An 18,603-nucleotide genomic window follows, 5' to 3' on the forward strand; every position below is an offset into this window, starting at 1 on the left:
TACATCCACCTTGATTAAACATCACCAGCTCCAGATCATGTAGCTATGGTGGAGGTTGTGTCCCAGTGCAAACATCATCATCAACACCATCAACACCCTATCCTCTTATCACTGCTAATGCAGACTAACGCTGGTCTTCAGCATCCTGAACTCACATGGACATTGGAGAATAATGAAGAAATAATTTGTTGATCTGTACAACACTAGGAGCTCAGGCTATAAACCAGAGAGATGAGGTAATACTTATGAAGGTTGGTGGGACACATCAAATACTTGGGTGTTTGTACTTCCCCCCCCCCCCAAAAAAAAAAATAAAAAAAATTAAGGTGTTTATAAAGGCACAGCTTGGAAAAATTAGAGGAAAATGGCAATTTCTGTCAAAAATTAAATTGTTTTTGACATCTCAAGAGAAATATGACACCAAATGCTTACGAAATCAGTACTGTATAACAGATAAATACAATGTAGTTTACTAATTGATGCCTACTATAGGCTATGGTATCAAATTAAATACTGAGAAAACTGCACCCACATTTTAAAAAAGGGAGAAAATATTAGCACTATTATCATAAATAACTGCATTCTGAGTAATATTTTTTGGCACGGGGAGGGAGACAGTGCTATTTGCAAAGTGTTTAGGGACAATAGATTTCTCAGTAATAAAAAAATACATGTTAAGCACAAGTAAATTCTGTAAAAAAGCAGATGAAGAGAACAAATCACAAACCTAAAAATCAGTGCTAACTTCTGTTCAAGAAGTCATGATAGATTACACTGTAATCTGCAAGTGTGACTAAAGTCCAAACCACTATAATGCTTGTAGCTTTAAAATAAATCAATTTGTCAAAGGGGAAAACTATTGGAGGTCATAACACTATGAAGGGAAAAAATGGGACAGAAAATTATGAATGCTAATTAGGAGCATATTAAGAATACTTCTATATACATCAACTCTGTTTGAAAAAGCCATCACCTTTTTCCAAAGGAATATCAAATCAATTAAAATATCAAGCAGATTTAAAGGTAGAATTTCATTAAAAAAGAGTAACACAGAGTATAAGATAAAGGTTAAGAATCTGGAAGTTTAATCAAGCAAAACAGATTAAAAGAACAAGTTATTACCTATATTGTAAGGAATAAAGAGAATAAGATTTTTTTCCTGTGTAAACCAAAGCTGCAGGAATTCCAGTAGTGATTCATTACCAGAAGAAAATCTTGGCTTTAGTAACAGTTAATTAAAAAGAGATCAATAAGCACTTATGTCGTGTATCTGGGGAGACACAGATGTTTGGTATAGCTGAGACTACTAGATAATTCCATACAAAGAATAATTTAGGATGACATTAATGAGTTATTACCAAAGTTCATAATTTTAAATCTGCAATTCTGTGTAATCTGTATCCAGTTATTTCAGAAGAGATGGCTGGGGAGCATATATATCCTTTTCTTGTTACTTTTGTTGGTAAACTATGGTGGCTTTCAGAGGAGATAAAGAAACCTAATGACATTTTAAGCAGTAAATTGGATAATCCAGGTAATTTTAAGCTTGTGAGAATGATAAGGAGAAAGTTAATAGAATGGTTAATATAGAATATCCCAATTAATAACTAGTTAAAGAGAGGAATATATGCATATCACAGTAGGCTTATGGAAAGTACATTGTATGTTTCAGTATTGATGTTGATGAAGGTTGCCTAATAAAGAGAGTAATAACATCATAGATTTCTGTAAAATAGTTTATGAAGTAGTATGTAATTCGATCAGGAAATGAGAACGATACAAAATAACAATATAGTTTGTCAGCTATGGAAGACTAACTCAGACTGCAAATAAGATGCACATTTTTTAAAAAGTATAGTCTAACTGGCAATGGAGTGCAACTTTACTAGAAGAAATAAATCTACAGAAATCTAGAAGGTTTTCAGGGAAGGGAAAATTTACCCAATTACATCCAATCAATAGAAGTGGCAACAATGATTACGGCATTTTAATCCAAGTCTTGTTATGCTTGCCAGCTCAGAAGATCAGAGTGAGGAGACTTGAATGGTAGAGATATATAAAAGAGGCCAGGAAAATGACAGAGAGAGAGAGAAAGAGAGAGAGGTATCTGGTGCATCATCCACCAATCAGTGTGGATTATCATATCACCTACAGTGATATGGCGTATCATGACACCAGTCAGTGGATGTATATATATATATGTATATACACATATAAATGTACATATAGAATCACAGAATGGTTTGAGTTGAAAGGGACCTTTAGGACCACCTAATTCCAACCTCCCTGCCATGGGCAGGGATACCTACCATCAGACCATGTTGCCCAAAGCACCATCCAACCTTGAACACCTCCAGGGATGGGGCTTCCACAACTTCTTTGGGCAGACTGTTCCACCATTTTAATTTTTTAATTTCTATTTTTTAAAAGACAACATTTGAAGAAAGACAAATTTTGTTGTTGTTGTTGTTTTCTTTTTATAAAATTTGAACAGCATGTAACAAACCCAGTGGGAAAGGCAAAGGGCCTGGAAGTTAAGAGATTAGGTTTTCTTCCTTCTTCTGTACATTGGTGATTAGCTGTGTGGTCTAATGCACCAATTTTAATTTTCAATGCACCATTTCAAGCTTATTTGTGGTCAGTGTGATGGAAAGGAGAACACCCATTCTTCTCCCTTTCCCTTAACAACCTATTCCTAGCCTCACACCAGCTCCTCTTTTCTGCGAGCAATTGCAAGTGTCACTGCAACTACATCATAAATTAGGCTGAAGAAATAGTTTGGGAATCACAGTTTTAGAGGGTGGTGGTTTCCCTTTCTCCCCTCCATCCTCCCCCGGCATTTCAACATTTCTACTATGAGATAGAAGTAATGGTCCTTACTATTTTTTTTTTTTTTTATAAGTGATTTGCTGTCTTTTCACAGAACAAGGATTATGTTAGGAATATTGCTTTTGCTTGCAGAATATGCAACAATGAATGATTCAAAGAGAACCAAATTCAAAAGAAAGGTGCTGTGATGTTATGATCAAGGAGAATAGACATTAGTATTAGACAATGGGTGGGTAGCTTTTTGTTCCAGCTGACAGAGCCTGTGGTTGCACTGCACCTTCTAATCTCACCACCACTACAGAAAGCAAACTCATTTGCTTTTAACCGCCGCCCTCACCATATGATCACCTGATGAAGCGATTAGATATGTTATCAGATCATTATACCAGACTACTCTTCAGCCACACACTGTGACATTCTAGCTCATTCTTTGCTGCTATGTACACTGCTTTGGTTATCCATATGATTTTATCTTGCAGTGTTTTCTTGAAAGGAATCAGTGAATCATTGGAAAGAAAAGTTTCCAAGAAAAATAACCATTTCACATGGCAAGATTTTATGCAGAAATATTTTTTCCCCTTCACTACCCTTGAAGGAAGGGTAAAGCTATGTTTAGGTGAGATGCTTGAGATATATTGTCCTTTTTTGTTGTTATTAGAAAGAACAAAAGGTGCTAGCAAGAAGATTATTAAATACATCAGCACAGTCTCACAAGTTAGCTCTGTGCACAGAACAACAGAAGATAAGGCTAGTAGCAATCCAAGAGATCATCTAACCCATCTTTCTGTCACAGGATTAAGTACACCAAGTACATTCTTAGCAGAAGTTCACAGAATCTTCACCACCAGAGGCATTTTCCAGCCTCTGAGGGAGATTCCCTTCCAGTTTGTCCAATCTCATGGCTAGAAAGTTTTCCTCTACCTAACTTGCAGCTCCTTTGCTTTTATTCAAGCCCATCCTCTTGAGTCCAATGGACCTGGAGAACAATTTGCTCAGAGATATATTAGTTACACCTCTCTCTGTGTCAGCCTTCAATTAATGTATACAAAAAGAGCCATCATACCCCCACTCAGTCTTCTCTTAGGTTCACAACTTCTACTTCTTGCAATCTTACCTTTAAGAACACATTCTCTACACCTCTTCATAAATCTTGCTCTACAGTTTATGGTAAGGATATCACACACTTCTGTGGTGTGCCTGTAGTACTGTTTCAGCTTCAGTTCTTTAATTCATACTTTGTTAGTGCTCAGAAGGTCCTATTAAATACCCCTGTGCTTGCCAACTCTTCCAAGTTAGATAAAATTAGGACGTCGCAAATGTGCGGAGAGCCACAGGGCTTCTGCTAAATCTCACAGTTTGTCAAAAGATATGTAGAATCATAGAATCATAGAATCATAGAATATCCTGAGTTGGAAGGGACCCTTAAGGATCATCAAGTCCAACTCTTGACACCGCACAGGTCTACCCAAAAGTTCAGACCATGTGACTAAGTGCACAGTCCAATCTCTTCTTAAATTCAGTCAGGCTCGGTGCAGTGACCACTTCCCTGGGGAGCCTGTTCCAGTGTGCAACCACTCTCTCTGTGAAGAACCCCCTCCTGATGTCAAGCCTAAACTTCCCCTGCCTCAGCTTAACCCCGTTCCCGCGGGTCCTGTCGCTGGTGTTAATGGAGACCATATGTTATAATCAGATAGGAACATCTACATACAGACATAACAATATGCCATACAGACATAAAAACATGCCACCACATGTGACATAATGAAGGACTCCTTTCCACACCAATCTCCAGCAGGTCTTCCAATTTTAGTGATGTAGTGGGTTTACATGGCAAGTTTTTGGTAGCAGGGGGCCACAGGGGTGGTTTCTGTGGGAAGGATCTAGAAGCTGCCCCATGTTTGGTAAGGGCCCCACTGCTGACCAGAGCCGAGCCAATAAGCGATGTTGTTTTGCGCCTCTGTAAGAGCATATTTAAGACAGGGGAAAAAAAACGCTGTGCCACACTGGGAGTGTGAGAGGAGTAAGAGACAGCCTTGCAGGCGCCAAGGTCAGTGAAGAAGGAGGGGGAGAGGTGCTCCAGGTGCCGGAGCAGAAGTCCCCCTGCAGCCCATGGAATACCACGGTGGAGCAGGGTTCCATGCTGCAGCCCATGGAGACCACGGTGGAGCAGGTGGCCCTGCACCGACAGAGGCTGCCGCCTGTGGAAGACCCCTGCTGGAGTAGATTCCGGGCCGGACCTGTAGCCTGTGGAGAGGGGAGACCACGCAGGAGCAGGTGACCTAGCAGGAGCTGCTGCCCGTAGGGGAGCCAGGTTGGAGCAGATTTCTCCTGAGGGATGGACCCCGTGGTACGGACCCATATCTGGAGCAGTTCTGGAAGAGCTGCTGCCTGTGGGAAGCCCATGCTGGATCAGCCAGAAAATGGTTGATATTAATAAAGAAGGGGGAGATTTGGGAATGTGGCCATGGGGGCTGGAAAACCCCGTGACTGAGATAACATTAGACTCTTAACGACGAGGCCATCAGGAATATAAAAGAGTTTAGAGGGAACAAAGAAGGGTGATTCAGGAGACTCCATGCAGTCTCAGGTTTCTTGTTCTCCAGATGGTTTCTTGTTCTCCAGCCGTTAAGGCATGGATGTTTCCGGATGTTTGCTGTTGTTGTTACAGAATCACAGAATCACAGAATTTCTAGGTTGGAAGAGACCTCAAGATCATCGAGTCCAACCTCTGACCTAACACTAACAGTCCCCACTAAACCATATCCCTAAGCTCTACATCTAAACGTCTTTTGAAGACTTCCAGGGATGGTGACTCCACCACCTCCCTGGGCAGCCCGTTCCAATGCCTAACAACCCTTTCAGTAAAGAAATTCTTCCTAACATCTAACCTAAAACTCCCCTGGCGTAACTTTAGCCCATTCCCCCTCGTCCTGTCACCAGGCACATGGGAGAACAGGCCAACCCCCACCTCGCTACAGCCTCCTTTAATGTACTTATACAGAGCAATAAGGTCACCCCTGAGCCTCCTCTTCTCTAGGCTGAACAAGCCCAGCTCCTTCAACCGCTCCTCATAGGACTTGCTCTCCAGGCCCCTCACCAGCTTCGTCGCCCTTCTTTGGACCCGCTTAAGCACCTCGATGTCCTTCTTGTAGCGAGGGGCCCAAAACTGAACACAGTACTCGAGGTGCGGCCTCACCAGAGCCGAGTACAGGGGGACGATCACCTCCCTAGCCCTGCTGGTCACAGTGTTTCTGATACAAGCCAGGATGCCGTTGGCCTTCTTGGCCACCTGAGCACACTGCTGGCTCATATTCAGCCGACTGTCCACCATCACTCCCAGGTCCTTCTCTGCCTGGCAGCTCTCCAACCATTCCTCTCCCAGCCTGTAGTTCTGCTTGGGGTTATTGCGCCCCAGGTGCAGGACCCGGCACTTGGCCTTGTTGAACTTCATGCAGTTGACCTCAGCCCATCGGTGCAGCCTATCCAGATCCTCCTGCAGAGCCTTCCTACCCTCGAGCAGATCGACACACGCACCTAGCTTTTTGACCAATGAAAAGCTGTTTTGAAAAGAACTGGGCAACACGATGAAGTTACGTCATCAATAAAGAAGCAGGAAAAAGAAGTGAAGAGGAACAGGCTGGCAGAATGGAGACCAGGATGGGAACAGGCACTTTGATTGCCTCATGAAGATAGGTTCGGCCAAACTCAGCAAACTGTTCAGAGAAGCTTGTACAGAAAGTCGCTGGAAATAGGCGCACTGGAGCTGGAGAGAAGCTCGAGCTGAGACAAGCGGACCCGTGCACACAACTGCCTCTCGCTGGTAAGCAGCTGCGCATTATGGGGAATCATACGTCCTTAGGAACAAAGACTGTCCTGGTAACCTTACAGCTAATTCTCCTTATTAACAATCAGACAGTTTATGAGCCTGAAATATGGGACCAAACTGTGGTCAAGGTGTGGGACTCTGCAACTAAAAACGGCAAGGTTGCAGTGGGATTGATCGGCACCTGGCGAGCAGTCTCTGAGGCCTTAAAGAGCCATGTGGACCCACAGTCAGAAACGTGTGGTTTTCCAGATAGTGAGGGAGCTGCGGGCTCCTTTACTGATCCGACTGCTACGCCATCGGTCTCTCTGCTGCTACAGCCATCGAAGGCCTTTGCTGTTATTTGCTGTTGACCTGAACGTGCCTTTTGACCCAGGCCTATTGGCGTTGAAAAGGAGATGGATATGCTTTTCTTCAATCCGGGAAGAACGGGATACATAAGGCCCGAAGACTGAGTTGCTTGAAAACTTAAGGCGAGACATATTGTTCAAAAGGAATGGAAAATGGAGACTGTTAAGTCATGGAACTGAAAGGATTGTTTGTTACCTTTCCTGATTGTACGTATGTATAGGCATACTCGGGTTTAGTATGTAAAGCAATGTTCTGTATATTTAGAATGTTTGATGTTTGTGTGTGCATGTTGGTGGAGCGTAGACTCCCTGCACACCCAGCGCTGTTTACTTGCCTTTTATACCTTTTAGAAATATTTGTTTTATAAATATTACAAAATTCAGATTGAGTTGAGACCTCATTTATAACAATAGTGACAATTGCTTCCTCTTCACCTTATACACCATCATACAGAAAATCATTGACAGAACATACCAGCTGTAAATAACACACACAAAGTATAACATTCATCATGCATGTTACACAGCAAAGATTACTAGCAAGCAGTACTGCAGTCATGCAGTCAAGCAGTACTGCAGTCATGCAGTCTCCTAGATACTTCAGAGTCCAAACAAATGAAAAGAATAATAGTGGAGATTGGGTAGTATTTCTATTTTCCAGAGAGAAAATGATGCGTGGAGAAGTTACAGTCATAAACGAAGAACATACCAGATTTGGGAACTGCACATGAGGTTTCTAGATATGATGACTTAAACAGGAAACACTGATTAAAAATGCCATGCTCCTGTGAAAACTGACCAGGTTAGGGAAAACTGAAAAAAACAGACTCATTCTCTATGAGAATATAAACTCATTTGATGTTTAAGTAATTTTCATTCAGTTTACATATGAAAGACTGCCTGGCTAGGTAATTTTGCTTACCCTACTTAATAATCAAATTTGAAGTCATTATAAGCCTCAGTGATGCCTTTGGTCCTAGTAAAGCTGGAAAGCAGAGTCAGAAGTCCAACTTAGGACAGGAACTAGATGGCTGCCATTGTCTCTGAGATACTCCTGCAAAATCTCTAACCCAAGGAACTCAAAGGAGAATTACTTAACCAGTGTGTAATTAAATATACACCTTAATTTATGGAAAGATTCTGATGAAGGACACCAATAATGTTTTAAATGATCCTTGCAGATTATTTTTTTTTTAATCACTGTTAGATATCTTAGAATAGCCATACCAACCTTCAAATTTAGAGACAGTGAGGAACAGGACACAACTTAGATGTGCTAAAGAAGCCAAATAAGAATGTAGAGTTTTAAATCACTGGAATGATTTGATTTTTTTTTTCCTGGAAATTGTGGCTGATTAACTACATTTCCTATCTGCAGCAACACCACATTATATACATTACTTCATCACGGTCTAAATGAAGAATCCCTTATCAGCACAGGGAACTGTTTCTTATAGCCTAATCCCAATGATGCATTCTTTTGGGTATTAAAGAAAAATAAAATTGGTTAATTTATTGTCATAATTTTAGTGTCCTGTAATACCGATAGTGTTACCTGTTTTATTTGAATGAGCAACAGAGAAAACTGGTTGTAAAACTTAGCATATGACCAAAAAAAAGCTGGTGCTACAGCTTCTAAGGGGGCACACTATGCACGCAAATTTTATAAGCAGAATATTACTTTAATCTTAATATCTCTATGGGCTTTCAAGGTCTATTTGCAAACGCCCTATCTATTGTCACAGTTTTTTGGACTCTCTTGTCTAATAAAAATATAATCTTTTGGCAGTTACCACAAACACTCATTATGGAGTGAGTTTCTTTTCACTAACCATAAGACTTTTCATGCCCACTGTGTAATGTATTTGTCAGTATGGATGAAGTCATATACCCTAGACAATCAATTGTGTCTTGGGACAGTAAATGACATCCAAAATATGCTGAATTATGAAATCCTTAAAACTCAAGTATAGTTGAACTGAACCTAATGAGGTCTCTGAAGTGCAGAGAAGCTTTTTGTTTAGGCTTAACTCACTTCAGCTAGAAGTTCCAAATCTGAATTCCAACCTTCCCACAACAATTTTTTTTTATGCTTCTCTATTGCATCGAGACACTGTTCATCTTGTTGCCTCATCCAAAAATGTGATATAAACACATTTTCTGAAAATTATGTGTATTTGTGACACATTTAAACATAGCAGAAGTGAAAGATTAGCCTAATCACTGGAACTTCAAACTGTTGAAGCCTGTCCCCGCCTTCCTTCCTTCCAGGCAGTATTATACCTTGCTACGACTGTCATAACTATACATAACATTCTAATTTTCTGTTTACTGGCCAGGCTGGTAGCACCATAAGAGGGTTATATTCTAGTTAGCTAAGGTCACCTCTATCCTTTCAATCCAGTTCTCTATATTTCTTTCCTGTGTAATTTAACTCATAAAAGTTTATACAAGTTCTTGTTCTTAAGAAGACTTCTTTGAGCAAAAGAGCCTACTTCCTGGTTTCCTACTTGACTGTAGCATAAACCAGAATAGGTCATTTTGTCTACACTGCGTAGAATCATAGAATCATAGAATACCCTGAGTTGGAAGGGACCCATAAGTATCATCGAGTCCAACTCCTGGCACCACGCAGGGCATGCACCAAAGCATCCACAAAGTCAGGTAAAAAGGTTGTTTTTTAAAAATGTGAAATGTTTCACATTCTAAATGCAGACACTGAAGAATAAAAACAGGAAAAAAAAAAACAACAAATGTTGTTCTAGAAATGTCTAAGTGCTTTTTTAATTTCTCTTTAATTTGTAGAGCAAGAGAAATATATGTTGTCCTGGGTCAAGTGAAACATTCTTTGGTGACTTGACAGTTTCTTCTTCCTTCCTTGAAAAAGCAAAAACATTTCTGTTTAACCCTATTTAATGTCACTCTGTTACCCACACAGTATACTTTATTTTTTCCATATGGCCACTCAGAAACCTAAATTAAATGACAACTTCATTACATTGAAATCAATGACAGAATTTTCAATAAAAGAACAAAGCCTGGAAGTTTTGTTTCTTAACAATAGATTTTTAGTAGTATTCCTGTAGGTTAGAAAGAGGCTACAGTTAAATTCCTATTAAAAACTTGTCTGTCATACCAGTCACAGGTCAAATTCATTTTTCCATTTCCAGAACATACTGCTAGATATTTGAAAATGGACATGATCAAAAGTTTATCTTAGTGGTAAACTTCTATATCCCTATGATTAGGGGCTCTGGAATGTCTGGAATTAAAAATAAAACAAAACAAAAAAAACCCTGAAAATTCTTTAGTTACTAGAACAGTGAATTATTACAGTTATCTCATTGTGTCTGTTAAGTGCCTACTCTTCTCTGGAGCTCTTGTTGGCACAGATACCTTTTAGCTCAATGACTTCTATTGATTAGTTGTAAATAAATAGTAAATGCTGTTTGACTGGTTTAACATTCTATTTGTTATATCACCTCTAATTTTGTATGTCCTTTTGAATCCCACTTCCCAATAAACGGTTTCAATCTTTTCCATATTCTTTCTGGAGCAAGTTCAGTGTCACGTGTCATGTGAGGAATATGGGAGAAATTCAAGAGTCCTTGATTATGAAACTAGGACTGTTTTAATAAAACTTGCATCATAATGCTTATTACAAATACATGCTTAGAAAATGAAAGTGTATTGAAACATCAATTAATTTGAAGAAGTAGGAAATGATTTTGAAATCTTTTAATTAGATTGATGTTTACATAGGTTAAAAATTGTTTTCTTCAAGAAGTTACATCATAAGCAGTTCAGAAACCCTATCAATTAGAAATACCATCCAGGGAATATCAAAAAGTCAGTTAAAAGGAGGCCTTGTTCTTAACTTAATATATTCCTAGCTAGGAGCTATTTGTTTTCTCTGGATACTTTTGATCTGTATTCCCATCCCAAAACCCACCCCTATCTTTATACCAGTTGTATACTGAAAATACCAAACTAGCATGGTTTAAATGCAATTTCACCTTGCTTCTAATTGTGGGAATAGAAATGTTGTTTTTGCAGAGTTACATTGTTTAGAAGGAGGGAATGTGGTACTGAGATATGCTTACAGTGATAAGAAAGTTTAGCAGGCAACCTAGTAAAATGCAGACAACCAGACTCCTTAGGACAATTAGGTGAAAATCATGGTGTCAAGTCAAGTCAGATAAATGAAGAAACATTACCACTTCAAGCAGTAAAAATGTCAAAATAAATTTGAAATTTAGCAGGCCGGCAACTGAAGGCCATACATTGTTTGTGAAGCATCAGATAGATTGTGAACCTGGATTACCCACTCAGTGGGGAAACAGGGGAGGGTCCTGCCATCAAAAGGTATATAAACTGTGTTTTGGAACTAGTAGATGCGCTCTCTCCTGCTTGTGGGGTGCCCGCCATTGCAATCGCGAATAAATTACTACTCCACTGAGATCCTCGCCTGAGCCTAAGTTATTGGCTATGGAGTGTTTCTCACATAATCTCTAGGAATAGCAGCTTCTGAAGGTGATTTTAAACAGATGAATTTCCAAAGCCAGTCATGCAATTCATTATCTTCCTCATAAGGTAATTAAAAATAATTGGGAAGCCCATTCCAACTTATACGAATCACAAATCTCTATCAGTCTAAAAAGAAAACTCATCTTATAGTATAGCACTGATTAAGGAAGAATTTGCCTTAAGAAAATAACATTGTGGAAAACATTTCCCAGTTAATCAGGCTTCCAGCTTGATATTGCACCATGACCAAGTTCTACTTAATCATTCGTGGAAAGGTTCACATAACCAAGTTAAGCATCTGCACTGGAACTGCATTCTAATGTCATAAACCTTGTCACAAAGGAACTCTTCAAATGAAAACTACATCCAACTGTGCACAGAGATGAAACCAAAGTTTACCTGAAGAAGTAGTAATTTTTTCAGGGAAGTCAGGAGGCAGCAATCAGAATTTAAACATCACAGTTTGCTTCTTTGTAGGGCAGTCACTTGATAATTTATAAAGGTAAAAGTTGCAAAAAGCACACATCTAAGAATCACTGATATATATCAAAGTGTAAATGGATCTGTTTATCTACTAGAAAAATATCTGTGATCTTCAATTGGATGAAGCAAGTCATAAAGAAATCCAGAGAGCATTGTTTATTAAGTAAGCAGAAAGAAAAACTGTATAGGAATGAAGACAAATATGACTGTTAGTGTTTATAACCCAACAAGCTATGAGAAGAATCAAAACAGCAGCTTATGTGATGGCAATACACAGATTTCTAAAGATCTCTGACCAACTGCTAAATGTCTGCAACACAAAACAAACTGATGCACTTAAGAGGAGACCTGTGGGGATATCAGCTCAACGAACTTGAAACAAGCTAATAATAAAGTGCTGTCTCAATTGCAGCCGTATAACACCATCGGTTCAGAAAAATAGCCATGTGAATGGCTAACAAAGCATTTGCAATTAAAGTCATACATTTAAAATTTTGATAGTTGAATGGTATGACTACCCAACAGACTTTTTTTTTTTTGAAAGCTGGTATTGCAATTAAAAAGGCAGCTCTGCCACAGAAGTATGTATGCAAGATTTCAAAGCCAATAAGGGAACAAAGGTGTTGCCAGAAAGCAACAGCCAACTAAATTCGGCCTTACACAGCTTACCAGCATGTTAGTGGGTATCTGAAACTACTACAGATCACAAACATCAGTACCACCAGGAACATAAATGAAAACTTCCATCTTTGTCTCAATACAAGGGAATAGCATCCCAGTTATCTATGTTTTCTCCAGAGTCAGGCCTCTTATTGCACAATTAAGCTATTAGCTCACAAGAAACCAGTATTTCCAAAAAGAAGAGATAAAACCATAATGGGGAGCCAGATGAGATGTGTATGCCTCCTACAGCACATCTCCTGGCTACATAGGCTGGTCTTTCAGCATGGGAGGAAGTTTCTTGCAAAGAGGTAGACAAAGGAAAATGTATGTGCATGTCTTTGTATTTAAGAAATAAAATGCAATGTGAGAAGTCTAAAAGCCACTTGGTTTTATTACAGAAAGTTTCATAGTGGGCATTACAACAAAAGCATTTCCACCAAAATGGATGTATCAACCTGTCAACACTACACCAGGGCACCAGAATAGCCTGCTACTTTCTATCCACCATCCATGCTATTTCAATTTGCCTCTGTAGTTGGAGCATGAAAACCATTCTGGAATGGTTTGCTGTACTCTAAAGAAAAAATACAAATAATGAACCTTAAGTATTTATATCATACAACATACTGATGTCACACATTCTTACCACAAAAAGCCAGACTGCAGGCTTTTTGGCTTTCAATAAAATTTATTCTTGAAAACAAAAACTCTTCATATATTATGTATAATTCATATTGTTCTGTTATGCAAATCCATAATTCATGTTGTTCATTCATATGAAAATAAACATGTTTATTCTTCCATTGACTCAATGCTAAAAGGAAATTAATGCAACCTAAACCTACCTAAAATATAAGTAAAAAAGTGAATAGTCAATGCTTCAGAACTTTCTTACTGGAAAAAGGCAATTGGATAATTAAGGAAAGCTGTTTTTCATCAGGAAAATCATCAGTGTTGCCATACAAAATGTGTACTGGTGCAAATACATTAATATTTTCTCCACGGTTGCAAACCTGATTCAATCTGAAAGTGTGCATCAAGATTATTTCCAAATATTTAGGTGCTGACTACAGACTGCTTAACAGCCTCAAGTGGTACTCTCTTTTTTACCTTTTCAGCTACACACAGGCTAAAAATCTATCCAGTTGCTTCAGCACTCCATGACCAATTGATAACTTAGGTCTCAAGCTTGACAATCAAGTACTACAGAAATACATGATAATTACAGCAGTATTGACAGGTCAGTGTAAGAACACCTTCTTTCCCCTATGTAAATACAATTCTGCCACAATACTGCAGTAATCAAGTACCATTTCAGTCTGATTAATTCAGGGTTTGCTAAGTGAGAGCTATATTCGAAAAAAAAATCAAAGATCCTACTTTTCTCAATGGACATGGACCTCTTTGACGTGTCACCTTTCAAAAATCAGCTATTTTAAAGATAAAAAATGTTTATTCTATTAACTAAAAACAGTGTAACTTCTATTCAAATGCTAGAAGATTTTGCATCTGAAGAATGAGTGCATTATGTTAAAGTGATTTCCCATCATTCCCCTTTTGAAAGATTCCTCTACCATTTTGGGACGGTGTATTTTCAAGAATTCATCTTAAGTGACAGGGAATGCTCTTGGATATTAATTTTTTTTTTTTTTTTTTTTCCCACCAAAGTATTTCTGAAGTATTTCTGGGTTTTTAAAATCTGTATATATTTATACTGACTTAGCAAGCAAGCCCCCATTTGCATGTAGTAGATCAATTTTCACCCACTGGATTTTGAAAAGTTACTGTTACACTAGACCTTTTGGTCACAGAGAAGGATTCTGTGTTGGAGAAAGTCAGAATGCTCAATACAAGCAACACATGGGCAGAAATCGGTTGCAAAGACTTGGCAACATTCTTGTTTTTAATTAAATTACAAAAAAACTTGTCACTGGAAGTTTAATGTTACTTGTACTTCACAGCACAATGGAAATTACATTTCAGGCTTTTCTGCTTTAACATTTATCCTTAGTTGTTTGTACTAAAGTGATTCAAAATCAGTTACCTAATTTTCATAAATGATTATGGCTAGGAGCAAGCCATAATGCTAGGAACTCCTACTCCCCCTTTGAGCAGTGCTACACCTGTACCAAAAAGGCCATACAGGTGCCCACTCTACTGCAGCTGTTCCCTGTAATATGCAAAGTAGGAGACATACTACCCTGTATGATTTGATACAATGGGGCCTTGTTTTTCGGCAGATTCTCATAAGATTTGCCATGATCCACTAGAGTAACTTCTGTTACCCAGACTTTTTCTGAAGTCTGAGAAGAGCACCAGACAGGCTCAGAAAACAGGAGGCAGTCAGAATACTGGGTAGTCCTGAACCTTGACTGATCAGCAAAGCAATGAATTACATCACTGTAATGCATATTAGATATTTGGTGTAATAAAAACTTTTAATTTTGCTGAGTTTATGAAGATGTGTCCACTTACCAGCTTGATCACTTGGAATCTGCATGAACTAAGCTGAAATCATGGTACATTGTCACAAGCTGCTTGATATGACAAGCCAAGTTTTCAAACCCACTGAAAATATTTTAAAATTTACTCCAAAAACCTTTTTACTATCTTTCAATAGTATCACCTAATAATTATGTCGAAATACAGTGCACTACATAACAGAAAACAAAACAGTAATATGAGATAGGTTATCAATAAAAATGAGTAGTGAGAAGATGGACCAATGAGTAAGGAAGCCTCTTAGCAATATGATGCATAATGAAAATGATGCTGCACATATAAACCAAGTTTACACAAAACATAGGCTAGTTTCCAACTGAACAAGTATCCATCTTCAGGTGATAAAAGCACATTTCTTTAAGATGTTTAGGAAAATGTATAGTTAAAAGTGTTAGCACTTATTCACTATTGATAAGTGAACTATGAGGTACAGGGAAACTGTTTTTGAACACTGTAATGGTTCAAATAATTTTCTGCCCTAAATACACTTTGAAACCAGGACCAGTTGTGCAGGATGAAAATTCAAAGCCTGTTCCAATTCTTGTAAAAATCAATGCATCTGAAAGACTTAAAATATCAACAATAGTATTTTGTATTTCCATAGTCATCACCATAATATACTTCAACATTTAGCCATGTTTTAAATTGTCACTTTACAGACTATCTAAGCAGAACCATTCCTATAGCACTGTAAACACTTTCAGAGTTTTGTTATCCAATACTTCAGATCCAAGTGACTCTGCTAACATGTGCTTCATTTTGGCACACATCTTTTTAATCAGTACCATGCAACCGGCACCTGTGTGATTTTCACTGACTCATCTCTCATTTCCCCAATCTCCCATCTGCAAAGAATACTGTTAACAACTACGACCAACCAAATAGAACAAGACACAGAATGTAAGACACTTAAAAGGAATAAACAAAATACTTATTTACTTATTAATTAACTAACTACACAATGCTGCACATACCTGTGAAGTCTTGGATTTTCTACACACTAGAGCTCTGTTGTCTCAGCTTGCTTTGCTTGTCAAGATCAACTTCTTCCAAAAGATGGACTGAGTATTTATCCAGTATTAGATATTAAGAAGAAAGGGATACTGGGAGTAAGTCCTCTGGATAAGCTTCCATTATCTAAAGTAGGGACCATCTACTGTCTCATCATGATGGACTGACTACCTGTGACCATTGCTCTTGCTCTCCATCTCTAGATCCAGTTGTTTCTGGTGCTCTTGTGGGAAGAACTGCTGTGCTCCATGCTTCAATTCTAAAATCAAGTACATAATAGTATTCTGAGAAGGAAAACAAAAATAAAAACAAAAAACACATATGCAACAAAAAAATGACTCTAGGACAAGAAATCTGTTCTACCGTATATTTGATGCCTCTAGTAGAAGAAAGGTAAGTTAGGGATTCCTAAGCAGAAATCCGTTGGTAGATGTTTATACTGCTGGGATGCATCTCACCTGTCTTTATAAAATGTTCTGCAGATCTAGATCTATATTCAATTATTGAAGAAGAAAACTTTCAAACTTCAAACACTTTCAGCATGCAAATCAATATGAACATCTCTATTTGGAATATATGGAACATATGGTGGATGGAGAGAATTCCATTGTGCATGAATACATTCAGTTTAATGAATCACATCCTACCTACTAGCACCAAGAACCAACAAGTGTATGATGGGTTTAGAAAACCTCATTTCTGAAAGTAGTTGATTGTCTTCTAAGTATTTTTAATTCAATCCAGCAGATGGGACCAACTATAGAACATCTTAACAGGTAAGTAAGGAATACTGCACTGACACCAAGCTGTAACTACAATATACAACAGGAAACCAAGAAAGACCACAGGAAGATGAAGGCTTGACCATTTGAAAATAAATGAGGATTTATTTTCAAGTGAAAATAAAGTGAAGCAAATCTAAACACATGGTGGACAGCCACATACAATTTGCAAAGAACTCAGGCTACTACAAGCATAAGAATTCTGATACAGAAGAACCAATCAAATACATAAAAAAATAAAGAGGAGAGAGATCTGGGGAGACAAATGATTTCAAGTATTTCCTATGCCTTAAGCAGTCCAAGCTGCCTTCTTCTTAAAGCTCTTAGAAAAACAGAACCTTTATGCCTTCTTGGTACCATCATGAGAGAATGTTTTCTGTTGCTAGATCAGAGAAAAAAAACAAAACACACCACCATGACCACAGCACAAAGACTGCTTGAATATTTCTGCTGCTAACCAATCAAGCATCTGACTGTCGATATGCTGTTTTTCTGATATAATAGATTTCTGGTAGAGACCACCCTTAGTCCCTTTATTTGTGACTCCATGTCTTTTTTCTTCTCCCTTTCAACCACATACTTATCTCTTGCAATTGCATGTTCTCCAGCTGTTGCCCTTGATCCCAAAACTAGTAAGGCAGGCTTTCCACAATCCTGTTGTCACTCCTCCTTCACAACCTCATTTGGCTGTCAAGTCTTGCCCATTAACTCCTCCAAAGACTGTTGCAGAAGGGCACCAAATATGTAGGCTTAATATGAGAATTTCTTGACCAGATTTGTTTTATAGAACTTAGGAGTTCCAACTCCATGAAATGGTATCAAGCCCTTAGACATACACTCCCTTATACTGAGCTGATTGCTTCTTCTAAGTATGCATGGCTTGGCAGAACACTTCCCTGCCTTCACCCAGAAATCATTCACATAGAGTCCACCATTCAAGATACCAAGTCACTGAGGGATAAAATAGCAAATGAATTTCATGTCAGTAAATGCGAAGCAATGCAGGGTTGAAACCTCCTCCCACCACTAGCTTTACACAGTGGTGGCCTCCAGCATAGCTACTGAATCTTAGAAGGGAAATATGAAATCAGAAATAAATAATCTTATGCAAGTCAAATAATTCTACACAAATGGTGATTCTGTTCTCAATAGCAGTCAGCAGACAGAATTTTAGAAGCTGCTGGGAAATGAAAAAAAGAGAAGCTCATTATGTCATAGTATAAATTTAGAGCTCATCTACGTATGTAGAGCTGGAAGGGGAACAGGAGAGAATGAGGACAGTAAAAGGTGTAAAAGACTTTCTGTACGCATGTAATTAAATGGACTAGGAAGATTCAGCTGTGAAGGGAACTCATAAAAGTCCGTAAAACCTACAACTGCCATGGGCAAGCTGAACAGGCAGTAGTCATGCACTGCTTCTCATAATACAAGAAATGTAAGCCAAATAGCATTGTCAGAAAGCAGTTCTAAAATAAACAAAAAGAGGTGTTTGCTTTTTTTCCCCCACATAAAATGCAGTTTAACTGGATTTTGTAGATGACAACAGCTTATATTCTAAAAACTATTAAACAAATGTCGTCGGTAAAGCATCCACCAATAGCTATTAAACTCTAAGCTATGATCTCTGATGCAA

General features: G+C 38.4%; 1 protein-coding gene across 11 annotated transcripts in view; it reads right to left on the reverse strand.

Annotated features, from left to right (window-relative positions):
- The window catches only part of SHISAL1 (shisa like 1), a 79,293-nt gene that overhangs the window by 47,338 nt on the left and 13,352 nt on the right, over positions 1 to 18,603 (reverse strand). For 6 of the 11 annotated variants that reach the window (XR_011089208.1, XM_068657295.1, XM_068657254.1 and 3 more), the window contains one exon: positions 16,152 to 16,447. The exons of 2 other annotated variants lie outside the window; for them this stretch is intronic. The gene's annotated coding sequence lies outside the window, so the exon portion shown is untranslated. Of the gene's footprint in view, positions 1 to 16,151; positions 16,473 to 18,603 lie in introns of all 11 variants that reach the window. 3 more of the 11 variants (XM_068657264.1, XM_068657238.1, XM_068657227.1) reach the window with 2 other exon arrangements.

Source organism: Anas acuta, chromosome 1 (assembly GCF_963932015.1).
Source record: "Anas acuta chromosome 1, bAnaAcu1.1, whole genome shotgun sequence".
Taxonomy (NCBI): Eukaryota; Metazoa; Chordata; class Aves; order Anseriformes; family Anatidae; genus Anas; species Anas acuta.